Source organism: Lagopus muta, chromosome 1, assembly GCF_023343835.1.
Source record: "Lagopus muta isolate bLagMut1 chromosome 1, bLagMut1 primary, whole genome shotgun sequence".
Classification (NCBI taxonomy): domain Eukaryota; kingdom Metazoa; phylum Chordata; class Aves; order Galliformes; family Phasianidae; genus Lagopus; species Lagopus muta.
The window spans coordinates 76,213,782-76,234,118 of record NC_064433.1 but is presented as its reverse complement, the minus strand read 5'-3'; the positions used below and the strand labels follow the sequence as shown (position 1 = coordinate 76,234,118).

At 38.9% G+C, this 20,337-nt stretch overlaps 1 protein-coding gene across 1 annotated transcript in view; it reads right to left on the bottom strand.

Moving 5' to 3' along the window:
* Positions 1 to 20,337, bottom strand: part of LOC125687911 (alpha-2-macroglobulin-like protein 1) — a 66,312-nt gene that overhangs the window by 36,078 nt on the left and 9,897 nt on the right. Inside the window, exons 2-3 of the mRNA XM_048933250.1 lie at positions 7,653 to 19,957; positions 6,881 to 6,958 (exon numbers count right to left, since the gene is read on the bottom strand). The gene's annotated coding sequence lies outside the window, so the exon portion shown is untranslated. The remainder of the gene's footprint in view (positions 1 to 6,880; positions 6,959 to 7,652; positions 19,958 to 20,337) is intronic.

Here is a 20,337-nt window from a genome sequence, read left to right as displayed (position 1 = left end):
GACAATTTATATACCTTTAAGTGTGGAACACACTTAAAGGATATGTAGTAGAAGACTTCATTTGTATCCATTTAATTTTTTAGAATCCTAATGCTAATATAATAGACTGTAGCTGAGAAGAATGTGTTATGGGACCTTTTGTTGAAAAATGCTGAGATCAACAGGTAGCTCCCTTTTTTCTTAAGTGTCTGTAAGCGTGGATGCAACGTGCAGTAGTGAGCAAACACCCCAGTCTACCCTCCCTAAGCCATTTCAAAAGGGTTTGCAGCAGCTCTTTGCACTGCTATGGGGGCCATATCGTGGAAGATCCTGCTTACTTATAGCACAAATCATTTCAATTGGATGTACAGTCCATTTTAGTTTTCAATCCACTTTTTCTATGCTGTTAGAATAAGGTATATAAAGAAACCTGCTTAGGGATGTTATTCTGGTGAGTTATGTGGGCTTAGAATATCACTACACCGATGAAACAGTTTTGCTTTATTTGAGCATGATTAAGCAGGAGGAAAAAAATATATAACTAAAAATCAAAGGTGTTTTTAAGTCTTCTTCATAATGAAAATCAGGCACCAATTTTTTTTTTTTTTTTTTTTACTTTTTTAATAAATGTGGGACAATAATTCATTGATTTGAAGACAATAGTTAGACCCTCTGTTCTATTTCAAAATACATTCAGCTGTTCTGACATTGCCAAACACTCCAGAGTTACTAAAGTGAAGACTGTTTAAGACACATGCTTTTTGGTTCTGACAACTATTTCCACTTAACAGCCCTTAAGTTTTGGCAACAAAAAAAAACATTTGCAAGTAGCTTTCTCAAGAGACCTGAAAAACAAGCAGTTTCAGAAGATGTTGTTGAGATATACTCCATACCATGAGCTGAGGAGTATTCACCTTGATGGAGCAGCAATTCCAAATTCTGCAATATGCCATTAATTGGGGTAGTAATACTGACTTCTAGTGACTGTGTGAACAGAATATTTAAAAAAAGAACTACCGAAGTTAAGTGGAAAGTAATGCTATTAGCTGAGCATTGTTTTGCATACTTTTTCACAGGATTCCATGCTGTGATGGATGGTTACAGGCTTTTTGGAAGAGACAGGCAGAGCAGGAGAGGTGGGGCATGGCGCTGTATGTAATGGAGGGTTGGACGGCATGGAGCTGTCAGTTGGTTATGACATAGTTGAGAGCCTCTGGGTAAAGACAAAGGACAAGTAAATAAGGCAGATGTCGTTGTGGGAGTAGACCACTCATCCAGGATGATGATACCAATGAATTACTCTTAAACGAACTAAGAGAGACCTCTAGATCAACTGCCCTTGTCTTTAATTTGCCAGACATTAAGTAGGAATGTCACACAGCTGATAGAAACAGGCCCAGGAGACTCTTGATGTTGATGACAACTTCCTGGTCTAAGGGAGACAAGGAGGAATGGTGCTCTCCTAGACCTGTTGCTTGTAAACAGAGAAAATCTTGTGGCTGTGGTGGCGATTGGTGTCTGTCTTGGCCATAGTGATCGTGATACGGTTGAATTAAAAATCTTTGATGTCAGGAAGAAAAGTGCCACCAAAACCTGAACCCTGGATACAGGGAGAGCAGGTTTTAGGCTATTCATGAAACTAGTTAGCAAGGTCCCCTGGGAAACTATTTTTGAAGGCATTGGAGTCTAACAGTACTGGTTATTTTCTAAGTATCACTTCCAGAGAGGACAGAAACAGGCAATTCTGAAACATCAGAAGCCAAGCAGGCAGAGCAGAAAGATGGCTTGGATGAACAAAGATTTTCTTCTAGAGCTCAGGCAGAGAAAGAAAGCGTATGGTCTCTGGAAACAAGGTCAGGCAACATGGGAAGACTACAGAAATGCTGTTTGCCTTTGCACGGTGAAAAATTGTGTGGCCAAAGCTCAGTTAGAGCTGTTCATTAGTTGATGAGAATCATCACTTTACAAACAGGGACATAGACAAAGCAGATACATTTAATGCCTTCTTGGTCTCCATCTTCAGCACTAATGATGGGGTCTGACACCCCAGGTGTCCCATGTTGGAGGACTGTGACTGCAGGAACAATCAGCTTCCAGCCAACCTCAAACTTGTGCAGGATTTACCTTGCTTTACCTTGATGCATATAAGTCTATGGGACCAATGGGACTCATCCCAGGTTAATTAAAGAGTCTTTCAATGACACTGTGAACCTCTCAATTATTTTTCGGTGGTCTTGGGAATCTGGAGTGATCCCATTTGACCGAAAGCTGGCAAAAATTCCAATTTTCAAGAAGGGCAAGAAAGAAGACCCTGTTAATTATAGGCCTGTCAGTTTCATTTCAGTGCCCAGTAAAATTATGGAGAAAATTATGGTGGGAGTTACTGAAAAACACCTGAAGAACTATATGGTCATTGGTCACAGCCAACACAGTTTCATGAGGAGAAAGCCCTGTCTAATTAAGTTAATTTCGTTTTATGACAAAGTTGCCCATCCAGTTGACCAGGGGAAGCCAACTGATGTTATCTTTTTTGATTTCAGTAAACCATTTGATACTATTTCTCACAATATCCTTCTGGACAAAATGCCCAGCATAAAGCTAGATAAAAACATAATGTGATGGGTGAGCAACTGACTGATGGATTGGGCTGAAAGGGTTGTGTTATGGAGCTATGTCAGGCTGGCAGCCAGTCACAAGCGGGGCTTCTTTGGGCTCCATTCTAGGGCCAGTTCTCCTTAATGTTTTCATAAATGACTTGGATGTAGGACTAGAAGCTGTTTAGAACATTTGCTGATTATAATAAATTTGGAGAAGCTGCTGACTCCCTTGATGATGGAGAAGCCTTGCAGACAGGTCTAGACAAATTAGAGAACTGGGCCATCACCAACTACATGAAATTAAACAAGAGTGTAAGCTCTCTGGTCTTGTCTTTGGTTGCAAGGAGGTTCACTTCAGACACAGATTTTCTATGGTGTATTTGTGGTAGTAAGGATCCACTTAAAAACCATTTTAAATTTATTTCAGGCTGTCCTATGGCTGAATTTAGTAGAATAAACCCTTTTAATGATTCTTAATAACATTAAACTGATGATCAACATATATCTGCAGACATCATTGTGGGAAACAAATGAACTTTTCCTCGGTCTGCCAACCGCTAGCACTCCCTGAAGAGATGCACAGCCAGAGAATTTACTTGATTTAGAATGTTCAGTTCTCAAAACAGATTAACTTCGTAACACAAATTGTTGCATTCCCCTTGCTTTGTCTGAAGCTCTTACATAGTCTAAGCTCTTTCACAAAATATTTGTTTTTCAAATGGAATAAAAGATTTATACAGCAGCCACCATGGTTTTCAGTTCACAAACAGCTTTGTAAAGTTTGGAAATGGATTTTGATTATAACTCCATGATTTAGAAAATGATACTAATTGAGGCAGTGATGACCATAGGATTAGTAGGCTTAAATGTACTTTATAGATAAAAACGTTACTGTTCATTTCACTGCAGAAAGGATAAGAAAGAACTGCAGATTCCTACTAGAAAACTGGTACTTTTAATAATCTGACTTTACTGATATCTGAAAGTGCCTCATGTATGATCAAGTGAACTGTCACAAATATGAAAGCTGCTGGATATCCTAAAGGACTGTTTTAATTTCTTCTTAACTTCTATCAGTTTGCAAGTCCTATTATTTGAAAGCTTGTGGATGTTAGAAAGGAAGGTTCTTCATAATTCAGAGATACAAAACCCCAAGCTCTCGAAGGGACAATCTCTACAGCACTCCTGGAGTGTAAGAAACCATCAAAGCCACAAAGATCCAAGTCTATCCAAGGTCCTGGTTCATTCCAAGAGTCTGTTGCGTTTCTGATTCCACCCCCTTTTTCTGAATCCAAAATACTTTCTAAGGTTGTTTTTGCTATTAACTAGCAATAAATGGCTTGAAGAACATCCTCTGAAGGAAAAGGCAAAAGGAATCTCCCATGAGCTACCAGCCCAAAAAGACAATCTCCATGAAGATAACTAGTAAGTGGGGAAAAAAAGAATGCAAAATTTGTTACGGCGAAGAAAAAGCATGACTCTGTAACCTGTTAAGGAGGGCATTCTAAGAGAAATTTAGATAAATTCAGAGCTTTATTATTTGCAATAAGGAAGTATCCTCATCCTAGGAACTCCTATTTGTTTCTTCTTTGGTTTACATTTCTTCTCTCCATGCAATTGTAGATCCAACAAAGACACTTTCTCAAATCTTCCCCCCTCCCCCACCCCCACCCCCCCCCGATGGTGTAAACAAAGATGAAGGTTCACAGCAAGTGTCCCATCTTGAAAGGGAGTAATACCACTTCCTTTTCCTCTACCATTTGGCAATTTTGGAGTAAGAAGTGTTGCTGGGACACATGAGGTCTTAATCATGGGTCTTAGCAAATCTTACACTCTTGTCCTATTAAGATAAATAGCAAGATGCTCAACATAGCATAACAAAACTTTAGATGACAAGTATCTGGCATTCATTCCCATGACTTCATCCTCTTGAGCATCTCAGGCATGAAGCATGACTTTTGCAGATCCGTTCACTATACCTAGACCGCAATTTCATCTAAGTCACATACACAGATTAGGAACATCTAGCAGGGAAGCTGTAAGGGCTTAAAACTGGACTGTACTTAAAATTTCGGTGGTATTTCAAATAGCTTTGAAATAGCCTTGTTCCAACTTTTTTTCAGCTACAAGTTTAAACTTACACCTGCAAAACTGATCTAAGTTTCACTGTAAACATAAAAATCTAGCTAAGATAGAAAAAGCACACTTTAAAGTTCTTGTGAACAAATTTTGAAGATTTTATGTTGCCTACTGAGACTATATAATCTTAGAATCTTATATGAGGACAACACAGTTACTAGCCATTGCTGCCTCTAAGGAAGATGTGAAGGATCATGTTAGTTTCCAATTATGTAAACATACGTGTGCAGTAACTTCACCCAAGTTTTAGGAAATCAGTACTGTTACTAAATCTATGCAACCCAGGACCTTGGCTTCCTTTTTATTTTTAATCTATAGCAATGCTACAAATTAAAATTCGTAAGAGAGACTTACAAAATAGCAACACTTGTAATTTCATGATTACTTTTTTAATCTTAGCATGCATATAAGTATAATAAATGTTCAGACATGTTTTATAAACCACACTAGCTAATCACGCCAGACAGTAATATGAATTTTCAAAAAGTATTATTAGTTGGAGCTTTAGCGAAGTATTACTATCTTACCCTGGTTGAATAAAAGCAGGAGACTTTGAAAGTTTTGTTACTTCATCTCTTCAGCCTGCCCACACTCCAGATCAGTTAGCCTGCATATCACACACAGTGAAACAGGCAAGTCATTCTAGTCCATTGTACTGCTTTAAAGCAGAGCCAACTTGATATCTAGTGCAGGTTACTCCAGACCAGCTAAATCTCAACATTGTCTGGGCCTGGAGATTCCACACTCCCTTCAGATACCTGCTCCTGTGCTACATTACTTTCACTGTTTCTTCCCATGTCCAGTTCATATTTTCCTAGCTGCCATTGTAGTTGTAACTTTCACCTAAAAGAAAAACTCCAGCTAATACTTGACACCATGGAGAATAAAATCAATTACATCAATTTTATTTCAGTTGATAATAATATTGGAATCATTCATTTTAATGTTTAATATTTCAAGGAAATATTTTAGTTTCATCTTAAAATATTTCTAAGTGTCTTTGTGTCTTTTCCTTACTGTTTCAAACTTGTATTTATTTGCGGTATTTATTTAAAGATATTATTACAAAATAAGTTGATCAGCCCTATTGATGTGGCCACCAAAGAAGACTGTTCAAGTGTTTCACCTGAAAGTACAAGGAAGCAGTAACTTTAGAAGATTGATTGTGAGAAGAAAAAAAAGAAAAGAAAAAAAAAAAAAAAGTTGGCAGTTCTAACTACAGTCCAGCAGAGGGAAACAGAAACTCAAGAAAACTAACTCAAACCTTTTGGATATGTTTTCACCCATCAAAACTGACTTATTTCCTTACAGATGAACTAGCTCTATTAAAATGTGGTAAGATATGTCATCTTCTATCCTGTTATTCTATGTATATCAACAGAAATTTAAAAAAAAAAAAAAAAAAAAAAAAAAAAAAAAAGGATCTCTGATTTGTATTGCATTTGTTAATATATGACTAAGATATCTTTGTCTATATATTTTTTTTTAAATTGTCAAGTGCTTCCACTTTACGTGTAGTTAATGGATCTAGAATGCACTTAGCAAAATATGATCCAAAGCAAGCAAGCATAGTTAGAAGTGACTTCTGCACACATCTTTCACCTTTAAATACGTCATTCAAACATAAGTCACTATGGCACTAGATGCTTGTGATAAAACCATTTCTGCAAAAAAAGAAACAGCATGAACAAACACAATAGGCAAGCTCTAAGAATACTTCTCATGCATCAGTTCAGTGCCATCTCCATCCTGAACACTCTTCCAATGTAAAAAAGAAGTGCAGTGTTAGGTGAATCAGGAACAATGAACAACTTTATCACGTAACTTGTGCAGACATTAGCTGAAGGACAGAACACTTATAAATACAGGCTTAAGGACAGAATGCAGAGGCCAAGAGAACCTGCGGTCAAGTAAAGATAAGAAAGCAGAACAGATGCCTCAGCACAGCACCAGCAGAAACCAGTCTGGGCTGCAACACCCCCCGAAGGTAAGAAGTTCACTGCGAGGATGACTACTAGTCTTCATCCAGCAACCACCAGATAGGGCCCATAGATCTTCCCCACATTTTATGACACATGCTCAGAAGAGTAGGACAACATGTTAACAAGTACTCAGAAATCCAATGCGTATGTAACCAATTTCTCAGAAATGTAATGAATACATACATGCTATACCCACAAATGCGTAGTCGTCAATTTCCTCACTGTGCATGTTTGGTGGAGTGATCCCCCGTGCACCCAGCACTGTAACGAAGGAATACCTGCTTAACATGACTCATTGTTGTGTCAAGTTAATGTTGGATTTCTCAGCTTCAATTGATAAGCCAGGCAAGAGACTCTGCTTAGCTGTGGGACCCTCTGAGAGGCGGACTCCTTGGGCCTGCTGGCAGCTTGTCCAAAAAAGTTGGAAAGAACTCCAACTCTCAGGTGGATCACTATGGATCACTATGGGAACTGACAAGACCCTCTGGACAAAAATATTCCTTAAGTCTGGATTATTTTTTCTGAATAAAGTCTTAGAGATGTACACATAAGCCTGGTGGGCACCACATAGTGCACAGCCATAAAACCATGTATCAGTCCTGAAGGCACCAAAACCATAATTTTTTGGCATGGGACACAGATCATCAATCTCTCTGAAAGTTAACTGGGTAAGGCCCTGGCACAGCAGCTGTATTGGGTAGGACATTTACAGTCTGGAATAAAATGTGTCACTGCACATATGTGACAGGTGGAAACACGTGGAAAGAGTAAATGTCTGAACTGGTTTTCTTGGTTGTGGCAACTATATAGATTTTTGTTATTGTCCTGCAGATTGTTAAATGCTTGTGCTGTGAAAGTGATAGTTGTGGAAATACATTCCTTGTTTAAAAATTCCTGTCTTGCTGGGGGATGTTGGTTATGGCTCTTGGATAATGAATTCGATCTGATACCGTACCCTGGGGAAGCAGGTAGACTCCATTACCCAGCCACGCATGAAGGACTTTCATCTGCAATTAGAACTGGACAAATATAAAAGGTTATCACTGGATAGAGAGCATCTAAGAAAATTCCAAAAAACACCCCTCTGAGTTGTATTTTAGCTCACTAGAAGGACATCGCTGGTGAGTCAGGGAAGACCCTGAGTAAGAAACTGAGAACATAAATTAAGTAACAGAACCAGTTCTTATAACTGAGTATCCTAATTGTGAGACTAAGTTGAAGAACTGAATTGTTTGACTCATGATTTTGAAGGGAGGGGGACAAACTGTTTTGATGGTATATGAAAGTGTAACTGTTAATGATATGTTTTTGTAATTATGAAAGTTTGGAAAGTGAAAAAGGTTTCGGAAAGACACAGGCTGAGGAATGCAGAGATGAGCAAAGTGTAACAGGGATGTCAGGACCCAGAAGAGAGGTGAGGGATCTGGAAAATTGATTGAGGAGCAAGGAAATTGGAAAGAACAATAGCAGCTGTTACTGCTGCAGCGCTGGAAAAGGGCCCGAGACCCAGAGATCCCCTTGAGGAAGAAGTAGGGGGGCCTGGAAGTACAATGCAGTACATCGGCATACACATTCATTCTTTTTCAAGAAAAGATTTTTCTCATAGATATGTGCTGATGGCCCTTTCTGCAACTTCTAAAGAGGGAATAAAGCACCTAACGAATGAATGAAAACTACTAGGTTTTTCTATTAGCGGATTAAGGACTTCTCTCTTGACTTTGGAGAGTACTCAGGCCTGTATTACCCCAGATAACTGATTTGTTACTATCATCTATGGTATTACCATTCCTAGGGTACAAGTTATGATCCACCATGAAGTTAATACCCTCCAAGCTCGATCTCCACATAGCCAGTATCTTTCCTTTTAGCTGAGACCCAATGTTTATTCCTGTTTTTTTTGTTTTTTTTTTTTCAAAATACTTATTTATCATTTATATTGTGCATTTATAGTGTGGGTATTTTCCTACTGGAGCCTTCCCTACTTGACTAGTCTCTGCATCTGTCAGACAAATGGTATCATTCATAGGCTGAATTCCTACAATCCATGTTTATAATTCTTCATATCTATCTGCAAAGTACGCTATGGATGTTAACAAATACCGTGTCCCAACTCTGTTTTGGTAGTGGTGATCCTCATAATGGGTATGGGTTTGTCTCATATTTTGGCAATTCTGAGCATATCCAACAAGAACCAGAACTGTTAGCGTCAGCCCCCTTTTTCATCAATTTCATGTGCTTATTTTGATACCATGCATGCAATTGATAAGCATAAGTACATATTGCAAAAATTACTGTTATCGTTTTAGACAAACAAAATACATATCCCTTAAGAATTGTAAAAGAGGTGTTTTTTTCCCCAAACAATTAATATAAGCAAACAATTAATGCAGTCAATATAAGACAAACAATTTAGTTACTCTAAAAGTAACTATATCTCAATAACTATATTCAAGTTCATAAAATGATTTTTCATTTCCCCGTTTACAAGTTGTATTCATATACATGAAAATTCCAGTTTCATCAGTGCAGTCTGTTCTACTTGCCACTGTGGGTTGTGCACTTTCTGTTTTTCTGTAATGAATTCAAGGGTCTACTCCTGCCACCTTGATAGCAGTGTGCATTGCCAGTAGTATTTGATATGGTCCTTTCCACTTCTCCTGTAGTGGTTCGGAGCTCCAAGTCCATAGATACACCCACTCACTGAGTTGGAATGGATGTGCTATGACTTACAGAGGTGCTGGTGCCACTGGAGCCACAAACCTGTGGATAGAAGATAGGACTTTTCCCAAAGAGATGACATTCTCTTAGCTTTAATTCACCTAATTGGTTTACATCAATACTATCCACCAATACTTGAAATGGTCTTCCATACATAATTTTGTAAGGACTAATTTTCTCTTCAGCATGCTGTTTTATCAGAACATATAGTAAGGTGAGAGGTTGAGCCTCAGGCCTTTTCAAGTCAGTTTCTTAACAGATTTTACTAATTTTTTTTTTTTATTATTATTCATTTTTTCCATCTTTTCACTAGACTGCAGCCATTAAAGAGTATGCAAACCTCATTCTATTCCAATGATTTTTCCTAGGTTTTGAACAATTTCAGCTACAAAATATGAACCTCTATGTGATGATATCCATTTTAGTACCCCAAATTAGAGATAACATTTTTTAGCATAACCTTTACTACTTCTCTCGCTTCATTGGTGTGACAGCAATCAGCCTCTGGTCGTCCTGAAAAAGTATCAACCAATACCAGCAAGTACCTGTAGCCAGCTTTTCATGGTAGCTCAGAATAGTCTATCTGCCAATAGTTTCCTGGGCTGCATCCTCTCCTTGTAACTCCAGGAGGTGGTCTTTTTGTATTGTGTGGATTATATTTCAGGCATACTTCACACTTTGCTCACCATGCTTTTCACAATTTCTCCCATTCACACACTTAAAATTTGAGTCTTAGACTATTGATGATAGCATCTGATGCCCAGCATATAGTTTGATTATCCTCTACTATTTTCCTCCTTACTGGTTGGGGAACTATTACTTGGTTGTTTGGAGTTGCCCACCATCCTGCTTTGTTTTTCTCACCTTTTAGCAAGAAAGCTAGTTTTTCAACTTCTGTCTGGTACTTTGGATGTTCATTCATCAGTCTTTGATATCTCAGGGTTATGAGTTGGAGGAAAGCTCCTTCTGCTGCATTTTTGGCAGCTGTATCTGAACTACTATTGCCTATATTAATATCACTGATGTTTGACTGGTGGGCTTTGCAGTGTTTTATAGCTATTTCCTTTGGTCTAACAGTTTTATTATTGTTTCTCCATATTTTACAGGTATTCCTTGGGAGATTAATAGCCTCTGTTCTTTCCAGATAGCACCACCCATATGCACAATCCCAAATGCAAATTTTAAGTCTGTCCAAATATTGGCACTTATTCCCTTTTGCTAACTCCAGTGCTCTTAACAAGGCTGCGAGTTCTGCTTTCTCTGCTGAGGTGGTAGTGCCAGAGAACCAGCCTATTATTTTATCTCTGGTTGTTACAGCATACCTGGCCTTCTTAAGCCATCTCACACAAAACTGCTATCATCGACAAACATTTTCATATCTTTAATCTCATTTCCTCTCATTCTACCAGGAACACTTTGTACTTCATGATCCTGCTCAGAGATGGCCAACAACTTTTCTTTGGATTGATTCAGTACTGCAGTAACCTTACAGGGAATATACAAAGTTATTCTGTTTCCCAGAGTCAATTTTCTGGCCTCCTGTACAAGCAAGATTGTAGCTGCTACAGTTTTTAAACAAGGGCTTTTTAACTTAAGGACTCTGAAGGACTTCCATATTCCAGTGTCCACATTAGGTTTCCCATTTCTCCTTTTAAGTCTTCATGCAGCTGTTTAGCAAGTTAAAATACTCTATCAAAGGCTCTAGGGTCTATAGTTCAGAAGAAAACATTTCATCTTACCGGTGCTGCTCCTGGCATCAGCTAGATAGTTACCATTGCTGGTTCAGCTCATCTCGGTTGTCTGGGTGTCTCTGATGATTCGATCCATGGTATTACAGCATTTTCCAAGTCCTTTGGTACTGTCTGGTCAGTAGGGAATGATCTCTGTAATATAAGAACTTGAGTCTCCACAGTTTTTATTTTCTGAAGCATGTATTATGAATTGTCCTTTACCAAACATGATTTGGGCCTGAAGTTTGTTTATGATATCTCTCCCCATTAATGGCACCAGGCAATCAGGGATGTATAGAAATTGATATGTATACATTTTCCAATTTTGACTGATGGAAGAATGGTTGCACTCCAGCTTTCCCGGTGGCTCCAATTATTGATGTTGTCTGATTGCTTAACTGTGCCTTACAAGTATTGATAACTGAATACATTGCAACAGCATCTACAAGAAATTTTACATCTTCATTCTCTAGCCTTATTGTAACTAGGGGTTTGGCTGAGGTCTCACCCCTGGTCCCCCTCATTCGGTATTTACTGCCATTATATCTGTGGCTTTTGAGTGAGCAGTTTTGATCTGGATCTTTGCTGCTGTTTTTTGTGGCAATCCAATTGCTTTAACAATCCAAACCTCTAACATTTTCTACATCGATCAGTACTCTGATCTCTGGCCTTGTATTCTCTCTTCTTGGTTCTAGCACTGCCCTTACATCTTTTTTTTCCCCTCTTCATCCCCCTTTCAGTTCCCTGCACTACGATCAATGCCAATAATCTTCTGTCTCTATCCTCCTTTCTTTCCTTTCTCAGTTTCCTCTCTGTTCCCTCCTGTGCCTTCCATGGCCTATGCCCCTCCCGTCTCTCTTTTTCTTTTCTTTTCCCCCCCCCCTTTTTTTTTAATCTCTCAAAACTTTCATTACAAACTGCCTCTGATCTTCCAGGCAACTCTCCTGTTTATAAAAGACCCAATTTTAAAATTTTGTTTTCCCCTCTAATTCCTCCAACCAATCTTGACCAATTAAGGGCTTTGGTACCCTCAAAATACATATCTGTATAAAACATATATTCTGTGAATACAGAAACCAATTGTGACTACCAAATATTCTATTTCAGTCTCATCTCCAGTCATGGAGATTTTCAATGCTAACACTGAGGTTTCCTAGATTTCTGCAGATAAGAACATTCCAACTTCCAGTGTATTCCTCCCCATCCTTGAGGTAACATACTATTTTACAACAAGAGTTTGCAAGTGTTTCTCCCCTGGCTCTTTCTCAGAGCGCTATGCGAGTCTCATGGTAGGGTTGGCAGGTTGTTTCTTGTTCCAGTACTCATCTATTTTGGCCCAGCGCAAACTGCAACCAATCACAACAATCTAAATACACTTGAATATAAATACACTTTATTCTGGACAATTGTCCTTTCTCAAATTACTAGGTGACTGTGTCTGCCAGTCCCTCAAGGCATAGTTGTACACTGAATTCCTCCTGGGAGAGCCATGATCAGTATCTTTCAGCAAGATGGGAACTTGTCGTTTTTCCACAGACCCCAGGTTTACATGAGTAATTTTAATCATTTCTCCAATCCAACAATTATTACAATTTTCAACAAGTTTCCTCTGCAATTTCCACAACCGACTACACCATGTCTGGAATGTCCGGAATGTGCAAATTGCCTTCACACACTCTAACACACACACACACACACACACACACACACACTGCTGCAGCTACAAAAGTAAAAAGCAAAGCTTAACACAGTCTGCAGATCCACCACATACACACACCATGGAGAAAAGAAATAAAAAGCTTGGCGCTGCTACAATAATACTCACATACCCATGTTCACATACAAAATCACAATGTCAGCAACCGTATTTTAGGTTTATTTTGGTAAGTAAACCACTTTTAGGAAAATGTTGAACACGAAGGGTCTTGAATCTCTCAAGCACCCCTTTTAACAGGGACTCAATGCCCATTTCTACTGGGGGGTTGGTCTCAAGCACCCCCTCTTCATGTTACTTCCAGGAAACATAGAACCCAGAGGATCTTGAATCTCTCAAGTACCCCCTTTAACAGGGACTTGGACTCTATTTCTCTTGGAGGGCTGGTCTCAAGCTCCCCCTTACTGCGTTACTTCCAGGAAATGCAGAACCTGTCACACACTTGGGAGATCTCCCCGCTTGCGTGTGGGGTACCTACTTGGGGATCCCCTTACCCTTGCTCTCCATAAGTGATACAGACTTCTGTCATGCTTTACCCGAGGCAATAAAAAGGAATGCCTTACCATATTCCAGGGAACTTGTGGCTGGTCCTGACAGAGCTGGGATTTGCGGGATCTCCCAGAGAATCACTCAGTATGTGCGCTGAACAGAGGCCCCTTCGGTCCATGAGATTTCAGTCTCACTGTCCCATCTGGGTTGCTAAAATTGTCATCCGAAATCCAGGAAGAAAACTCTCTAACTCCTATGTGGTGTTAGAAAGCAACATTCCTTTTATTCCTCATGATGCACATCGGGCAACTTGACAAGCAAGCATACCCTTTCAGAGTTCAGGTTCTATTTATACAGTTAAGACATACACATGTAGTACACTGCAATACACATGCATTCTTTTTCAAGGTCTCATAGATGTGTGCACATGTCCCTTTGGGTATGCTCAGTGGTATTTACAGTAGCCAAGTGCCGACCTACTTCCTCTTTTTTCCACCACCAGCTTCATTACTGAAACCTTTGACTCATTTCCATGCACTTATCCCCAGTTTGGATAATTTCCATTGCTTATTAGGCCATAGTGAGCCACTTTTTAAAACAATCTATGTAGAACACAATCAAAATGCCCTTGCACGTTTTGAGGCAAAAAATAAAAGTATTCTGTTGTGATTCCAGCACTTCTCATGAGGCAAAATCATCGAGGCAGAAGATAAACGTATATTCTATTATGTCCCCAGTGCAAAATTATTTAGGAAAAACAAGACTGTTCACCCACTAGAGCTGAAATGGAAAGTTTCAGAACTATCAATTTACGAATTCCTTCAGTTAAACTAATATATTGGTTCTTAAACTAATGTTCTAATCCCTGTTGCTAAGCAAACCAATCTACATCACCCCGAGGTGGTCAGCCACAATATACTATGAGAACTGCCTCTAGGATCCATTACAACTGACAAAGTTCCAATAGAGATATAGCAGAGAAAAACAGAATACTTGTGGCAAGTATGCTTAAGTGATGGAGACCATATTATGAAGAGTCAGAATGAAGCAAATAATTACTACGCACCATGAGTTTTCTTAAATTTAAGACTTGGGCCTGCAGATACACTTCACCCTATCACCAGCCATGTAGCTTATAGGGCTGGGGGAATAGGCCCCATGGAGTGAAGTGAACCCCTGGTAATTCCCATTAAATCTCTTAAGTGAGCTCCTCACAGTCTTCACAAAAGTAACTTGCAAAAAAGTATTACAGGAAGGAGGGGCCCATGACGTGCCATTATCTGTTCATTAGATTTAACAGTGCTTAAATCACTAATTAGAGGAGCCTCAACTATCCTTAAATCCCATCTAGCTGCAAAACAGAATGTGATCAAGAGACACAGAACATAATTCAGTACAAGATAACAATGCACACAATACCTTTAATCAGCTCCCCACATGGGAAGATTTAATGCATGGCACAGTTAACTACAGTCATGAAAATGGGCTGGGAGGATGCACTGGCAGACAAAGTTTAAAGTTCTGGGGTGGAGATCATAAGGTGGGATCTGTGGAACAAGGAACAGTGGGTAAACCAAAAGGAAATAAATTTGAAAATGTGCTAACAAGATCTTGAGGATAGAGAACCGACTTATGGAAAAGGGCATTAGCTCTGGGCATTCCCAGAGCTGCAATGCATAGTCAGCCTACTAGCATTATCTTGGGTCTGACTGAAGCATTCCAGAAATGACACGGGCATAGTGATACAGATTGAGTAGTAGTGAAAGAAAGGAATGTATGTCATCTTCTTCAACACCAGTTCAGAGAAAGTGAGATAATCTCTTAATTCCCTAAGAGGAATCAAAGGGCATGAAGAAAAAAAAAGACAAGTAATGGCCGGCTGGCAATTGGGTCTGCTTGTCTGACAAGTGGAGACATATCAATGAATAAACTATGATGGCTCATACATATTGAGACCAATCAGTCCTCAAAGACAATTGGTGACATTTCTAATAGACACGGGAGTCCAAATTTCAATACTAACATAGCAACATGCCAAGAAGTGTAATCTGGATAGCAAAGGGTTAAGATTACTGGCGTGAATGGCACGCCAGAGTGCTGTTGTCAATCCACTAGAGTCAACTTATAACTCCCAGGTGAGAAATGTGTATCACCTACTCACTTTGCAATTAAAAACCATCATGAAAATGTTTTAGGATTTGATGTCCTCGATGGGTGAACCTAATGCCACCCAAAAGGCAGCGTACATCTTTTGGCTCAAATAACAATCTTGAACCCCAAAGGGATAGGGGTGCTGCAGTGTGTACGGTTCACACAGCCCCTGCACTCCCTGAATCTAAGATCACTAATGGATTGCAATACTTTATTTCTACTGCAGTATGAAATGCAGTTTCTGAAGTTAAAGCAGATTGGAAGAAAAGACAAATTCCCTCCAGAACTCCCTCCCCATATAACTCGTCTGTCTGGCCAGTCCAGAAAGCAGATGGGAGGGGGCGATTAACAATCAATTATTGGCACCTAAATGCTAATACAGCCCTCCTAGCTGCTGCTATCTCAAACACCACAAACTTAACAGCTACTTTGCAACCAGACACACAACCATGGATGACAGCTTTTGATGTAAAGAACACGTTTTTCACAGCTCCTTTGCAGGAAGAAGATTAATAAAAGTTTGTTTTCACTTGGGAGGGAATACAATATATCTTTTACAGACTCACACAGGAGTACAAGCATTCTCCCACAGTTGCTCATGCTGGACTCACTGAACTTCTATAGACAATCTCACTTCCTCAGAATGATATATAGGTGATATTCTAATAGAAGGGACTTCGAAGCAGCAGCAGTAGTATGGCAAATACTAGATAAAGCAGGAGTTGAGATTCCACCTGGAAAATGTAAGGGACCAAGTAAAGAAGTAAAAATTTAAGATATTTGATTGATAATAATGCAGTGATTCCTCCAGATACTCTATGAAAAATTGTAGAGCTCAATCAAGGAAGGAATTACAACAGTTAATGGGAACAGTTAATGGGTATTAGAGGAAACGTACCTGGATTTTCTATCATTTCCTATCCATCATACTCACCCCTATGGAAAGGCAAGCCATGGGAGTGGAAATTAGAACATAGAGAGGCAGTTAGAACTCTAACTGAAGAGTTAAAAATTTATCAGTCACTAGGTCAATACAACCCTTCAACACTGCTATAGCTGAATGGAGTTTTGTTGAACATGCTACTTACTGTTCCATACTGGCCCCAGGGGGTGAAAAAGATCTTGACTGTTTTGTTCAACCACATTTAAAGAAACAGAACAACAATATTCTGAACGGGAAAAAAAAGATTTCTATCATCTTTAGTCTGAGCAGTTAAGCAAGTTGAGAAAATATGTAAGGAACGGCCTGTACAAATCAGAATGGAAGTAATCCTGAAGGGGACTGCTCCCTGAAAAGGAATTGCACAAAAACATACCATCCAGAAATTAGCTGAAAGACACAGTAAAGTTTTCAAATGATAGATGCATATAAACACATATCTTCAGCATTACAGCTATCTTTAAGCCTTCACCAATTGAAATGCACCTTACTGAGGCATACCAACAGAAAACACGTGGCCTCAGTCCATAGGAAAAATGGCAAACAGCAATATAAAGCTGCTGCATTGGATATTACCATTGGCAAGCAAGAAATAGAGGAATGTGGAGGTAGCACACAAATAGGAAAAATAAGAGCAGCTGTCCAAGCAGCACACAATGGAGCAAAAATCATACATGTAGATTCTTATACTATGTGGGCTTGTGACACATAGTGTCTCTGTCAATGGGAAGCCCTGAACTGGGAAGTAAATAGATCCTTAGTATGCAGGAAAAAGAATTGGCAATTATTACTAGACATGGCCAGGAAAACACCTTTTAATATTAGATGGGTAAAAGCCCATGCTAAGGATAATCTGCCAGCCACAAAATAGTATGTAACAGTGGATGAGTTAACAAGAGTTAGAAAAATTATCTTAGATCCTAAGTGATATCAGTTGGTAGAATGGTTACATCAGAACTGAGGTCACACAGGCAAGGAAGCACATAGCTGCACAGAGTAGAGGCAAACCTATAAACAGGAAAACTTGTGAAGTTATTCTTACAGAATGACCCCAGTGTAGATTGAAACTGCAAGCAAATCATCCTGCTAAGGCACCAACCCTACACATCCATGAGGGAAAACCTTATGGTCTACATGGCTAATCATGACTAACACTAGACCACTCATGTCCTCAGCAGGCTGTTGGTATGACCTTACAGAAGTGAAAATAGCTTCTGGTTTCCTTGTAGCATCCAAGCATCAGAAAGCACATGGGCAAAATACAATTGGAGGATTAACATCTGAGTTTAAAAATTTATCTACCCCTGATGTCATCCAAAGTGACAATGACTCCCATTTCTCATGCAAGGAAGTACAGGACTGGGCAAAACAAGAAGGAATCAAATGGATATTTCACATTTCACACTGCACACCAACATGTACATACTTGTACACTAACAGCTAAACTGGGGAGGTGCGGAGAAAGTAGAGAACAGCAGTCTATTTGCCCACGGATTCCACCTTTGAGATTTTTGAGTCAGCTTTGTCACTGTATTGCACACTCTTCCTTCTCTCAATGTCATTACCACCTCAACAGAGGAAGCCCTCCAAAGTAGTATGTCTGGAAAAATGTTGAAGTGATGTCTGCATGGGATGAGAAAGTTGAAGGGAAGATGATTTGATGATGAGTAGTTCTAGTCTGATACCTAGAGCTTGAGATAACCTAGAGATAAACAGAGTAATAAACCAAGCTGTACAGAGGTGGAAAGTATGCATTGGAGAAGCAATCGAGGTGATAAAACAAAAAATAAGGGAAATGACCAGGAAAATACAAAAGATTGTCATAAAAGTACAGCTGTCAGCTTAAATCTTGCACAACTGAGAATGCCCAAGTTACAGAGGTTTTCAATGGCTTATAGCAAACAAATTTACAACCTTTCTCCCTGCGTGGTGCTGATACAAACATACTCCACTACAAAACTTCATTACCCTAAGCATATCAGAGTTTTGCAAATGCTCAATTTCTGTAGCCAGCACAAAAACACAATTCCAGTTAAGAGGAAATTCAACAAAAGTGCAAAGTGAACTGTTAGTACCAGCTCTTCCTAACAATCACAGCACAAGTCAGTGCTAACATCAAAGACATATTAACATGCAGTTTCCACTGTACTGTTTAACACTCAAAAAATAATATACAAATTACGAATATCAAGGTATTGATATCTAGTATACAAGTCCAACTGATAATTCAAAGGAACAAGGGAAAGACAAAAAGTAGTAAAATTTAGCATGTTATTAGCACATTCTTGACCACTGCTCTTATTAAAGAGAGCTCTTAACCAAGATACATGACGAGATGGACTGTAAGGAGACAAATCCCTCTTACTGAAGAGATAGATTAAATGACTGCAGGAGCCAAGAACTTATTGATTTTTTTTTTTAAATACATGCTTCAAGTAATTACATTATAGAACTAGTATTGATAGACATCTAATTCTTTACAGTGTTTCACTAACAACAAACGTAAAGGGATACATACAAGATCTATAGCCCATAGTTTTAAAGATTAGCTCATTTCAGAAAAAGTATTTTTAATTTACATGCTCATGTCCATAACTGCCAAACAGCTCAAATCCAAACATACATTACCTTAACAAAGAATCTCTAATACGTTAATAGAGGTGCAGATCTGTTTCTCCCTAGCAGTCACCATTGTTATCAGGATAGAATGGTTTTCCTTTAAAAACTCACAGAAGACTTGTACTCTCAGCAATACGACTGATAAAATCAAAGGCCTGATCCAGGGCTTCCAAGGCATCTGGGAAAATTGCTAATAGAAAGGATTTCAGAATTCTTAGGAATTCTCTGAAGGAATAGAATGTAAGGGTAATGGCAAATATCCAACAGGTTCTGGCTCAGCTGAATAAAAAGTGCAAGATTAACAGACTTTTGAAGTTAAGCAGCACTTGAAGAAAGGCTATCACAGAAGACAACATGAAGAACTGGACACTCTCATGAATTAGAACACGTAACTTTTATTTAGATCTTGAAGTTAGTGAGATGGTGCTCATTATGACTGTTAGTCCAAGCCTGGACATCATCCCATTCTACATTGCTGCTGGTTAATCCTTTCTTTCTTCCACTACGGAAGAGACATTATCAAGAAACAAGTGTCCCCAAAAGAGGGAGAATATGTCTCTTACTGGTGAAAAAAAGAAAAAACAACCTAGAGAAACAAATCACTGAAATGTTAGTTGCTTTTTCCCAAAATTGAGTAGCAGAAATTCAAGCAGCCATCATAATAAAAATCTCTGCAACTAACATCTATCTAGCTTCCTTAATATTTGCATTATAGACACACTGAAAACTTAGTCATTGGTGCCAAACTCATCTTCATGACTTTGGGAAATGCCTTTCCTGATCAGGAAGCAAGATGCAGTGTTCTAAAGCTGGAATCTAGATACTGTTACCTTTCTTGCAGGTAGAGGAGTTCAGTCCCCGCAACTGTTGATCCAGTATCTTTCACAAGCGTTACATTCCTGGGGAAATATTTCATGTGGAGGAAAAAATGTGCAAAAGTTTAGCAAAGTAAAACGGCAGCTTTTTCTGTCTACTATCTCATGAGATAACACTTTCATATTTGTCATTTGGTAAACAAACATTTCCACTCAGGCATGCACAAAAATTCCTGCATATTACAGTTGCACTACTCCTCCCATATGTTGCTGTTAGAATGGGTGGGGAAAGCGACAAATACTTGTGTTGTTACTGTTGGCCTTCTGACTGTTAGATTAATGGGAGAATATAAACACTAGCATTCAAAGTTTTCTCTTGACATTCAAAAAATACTTTTTTTTTTTTTTTTTTTTCTTAATACACAATGCTATTGAGCAGACATAGTCCAGACAATAATTACCAG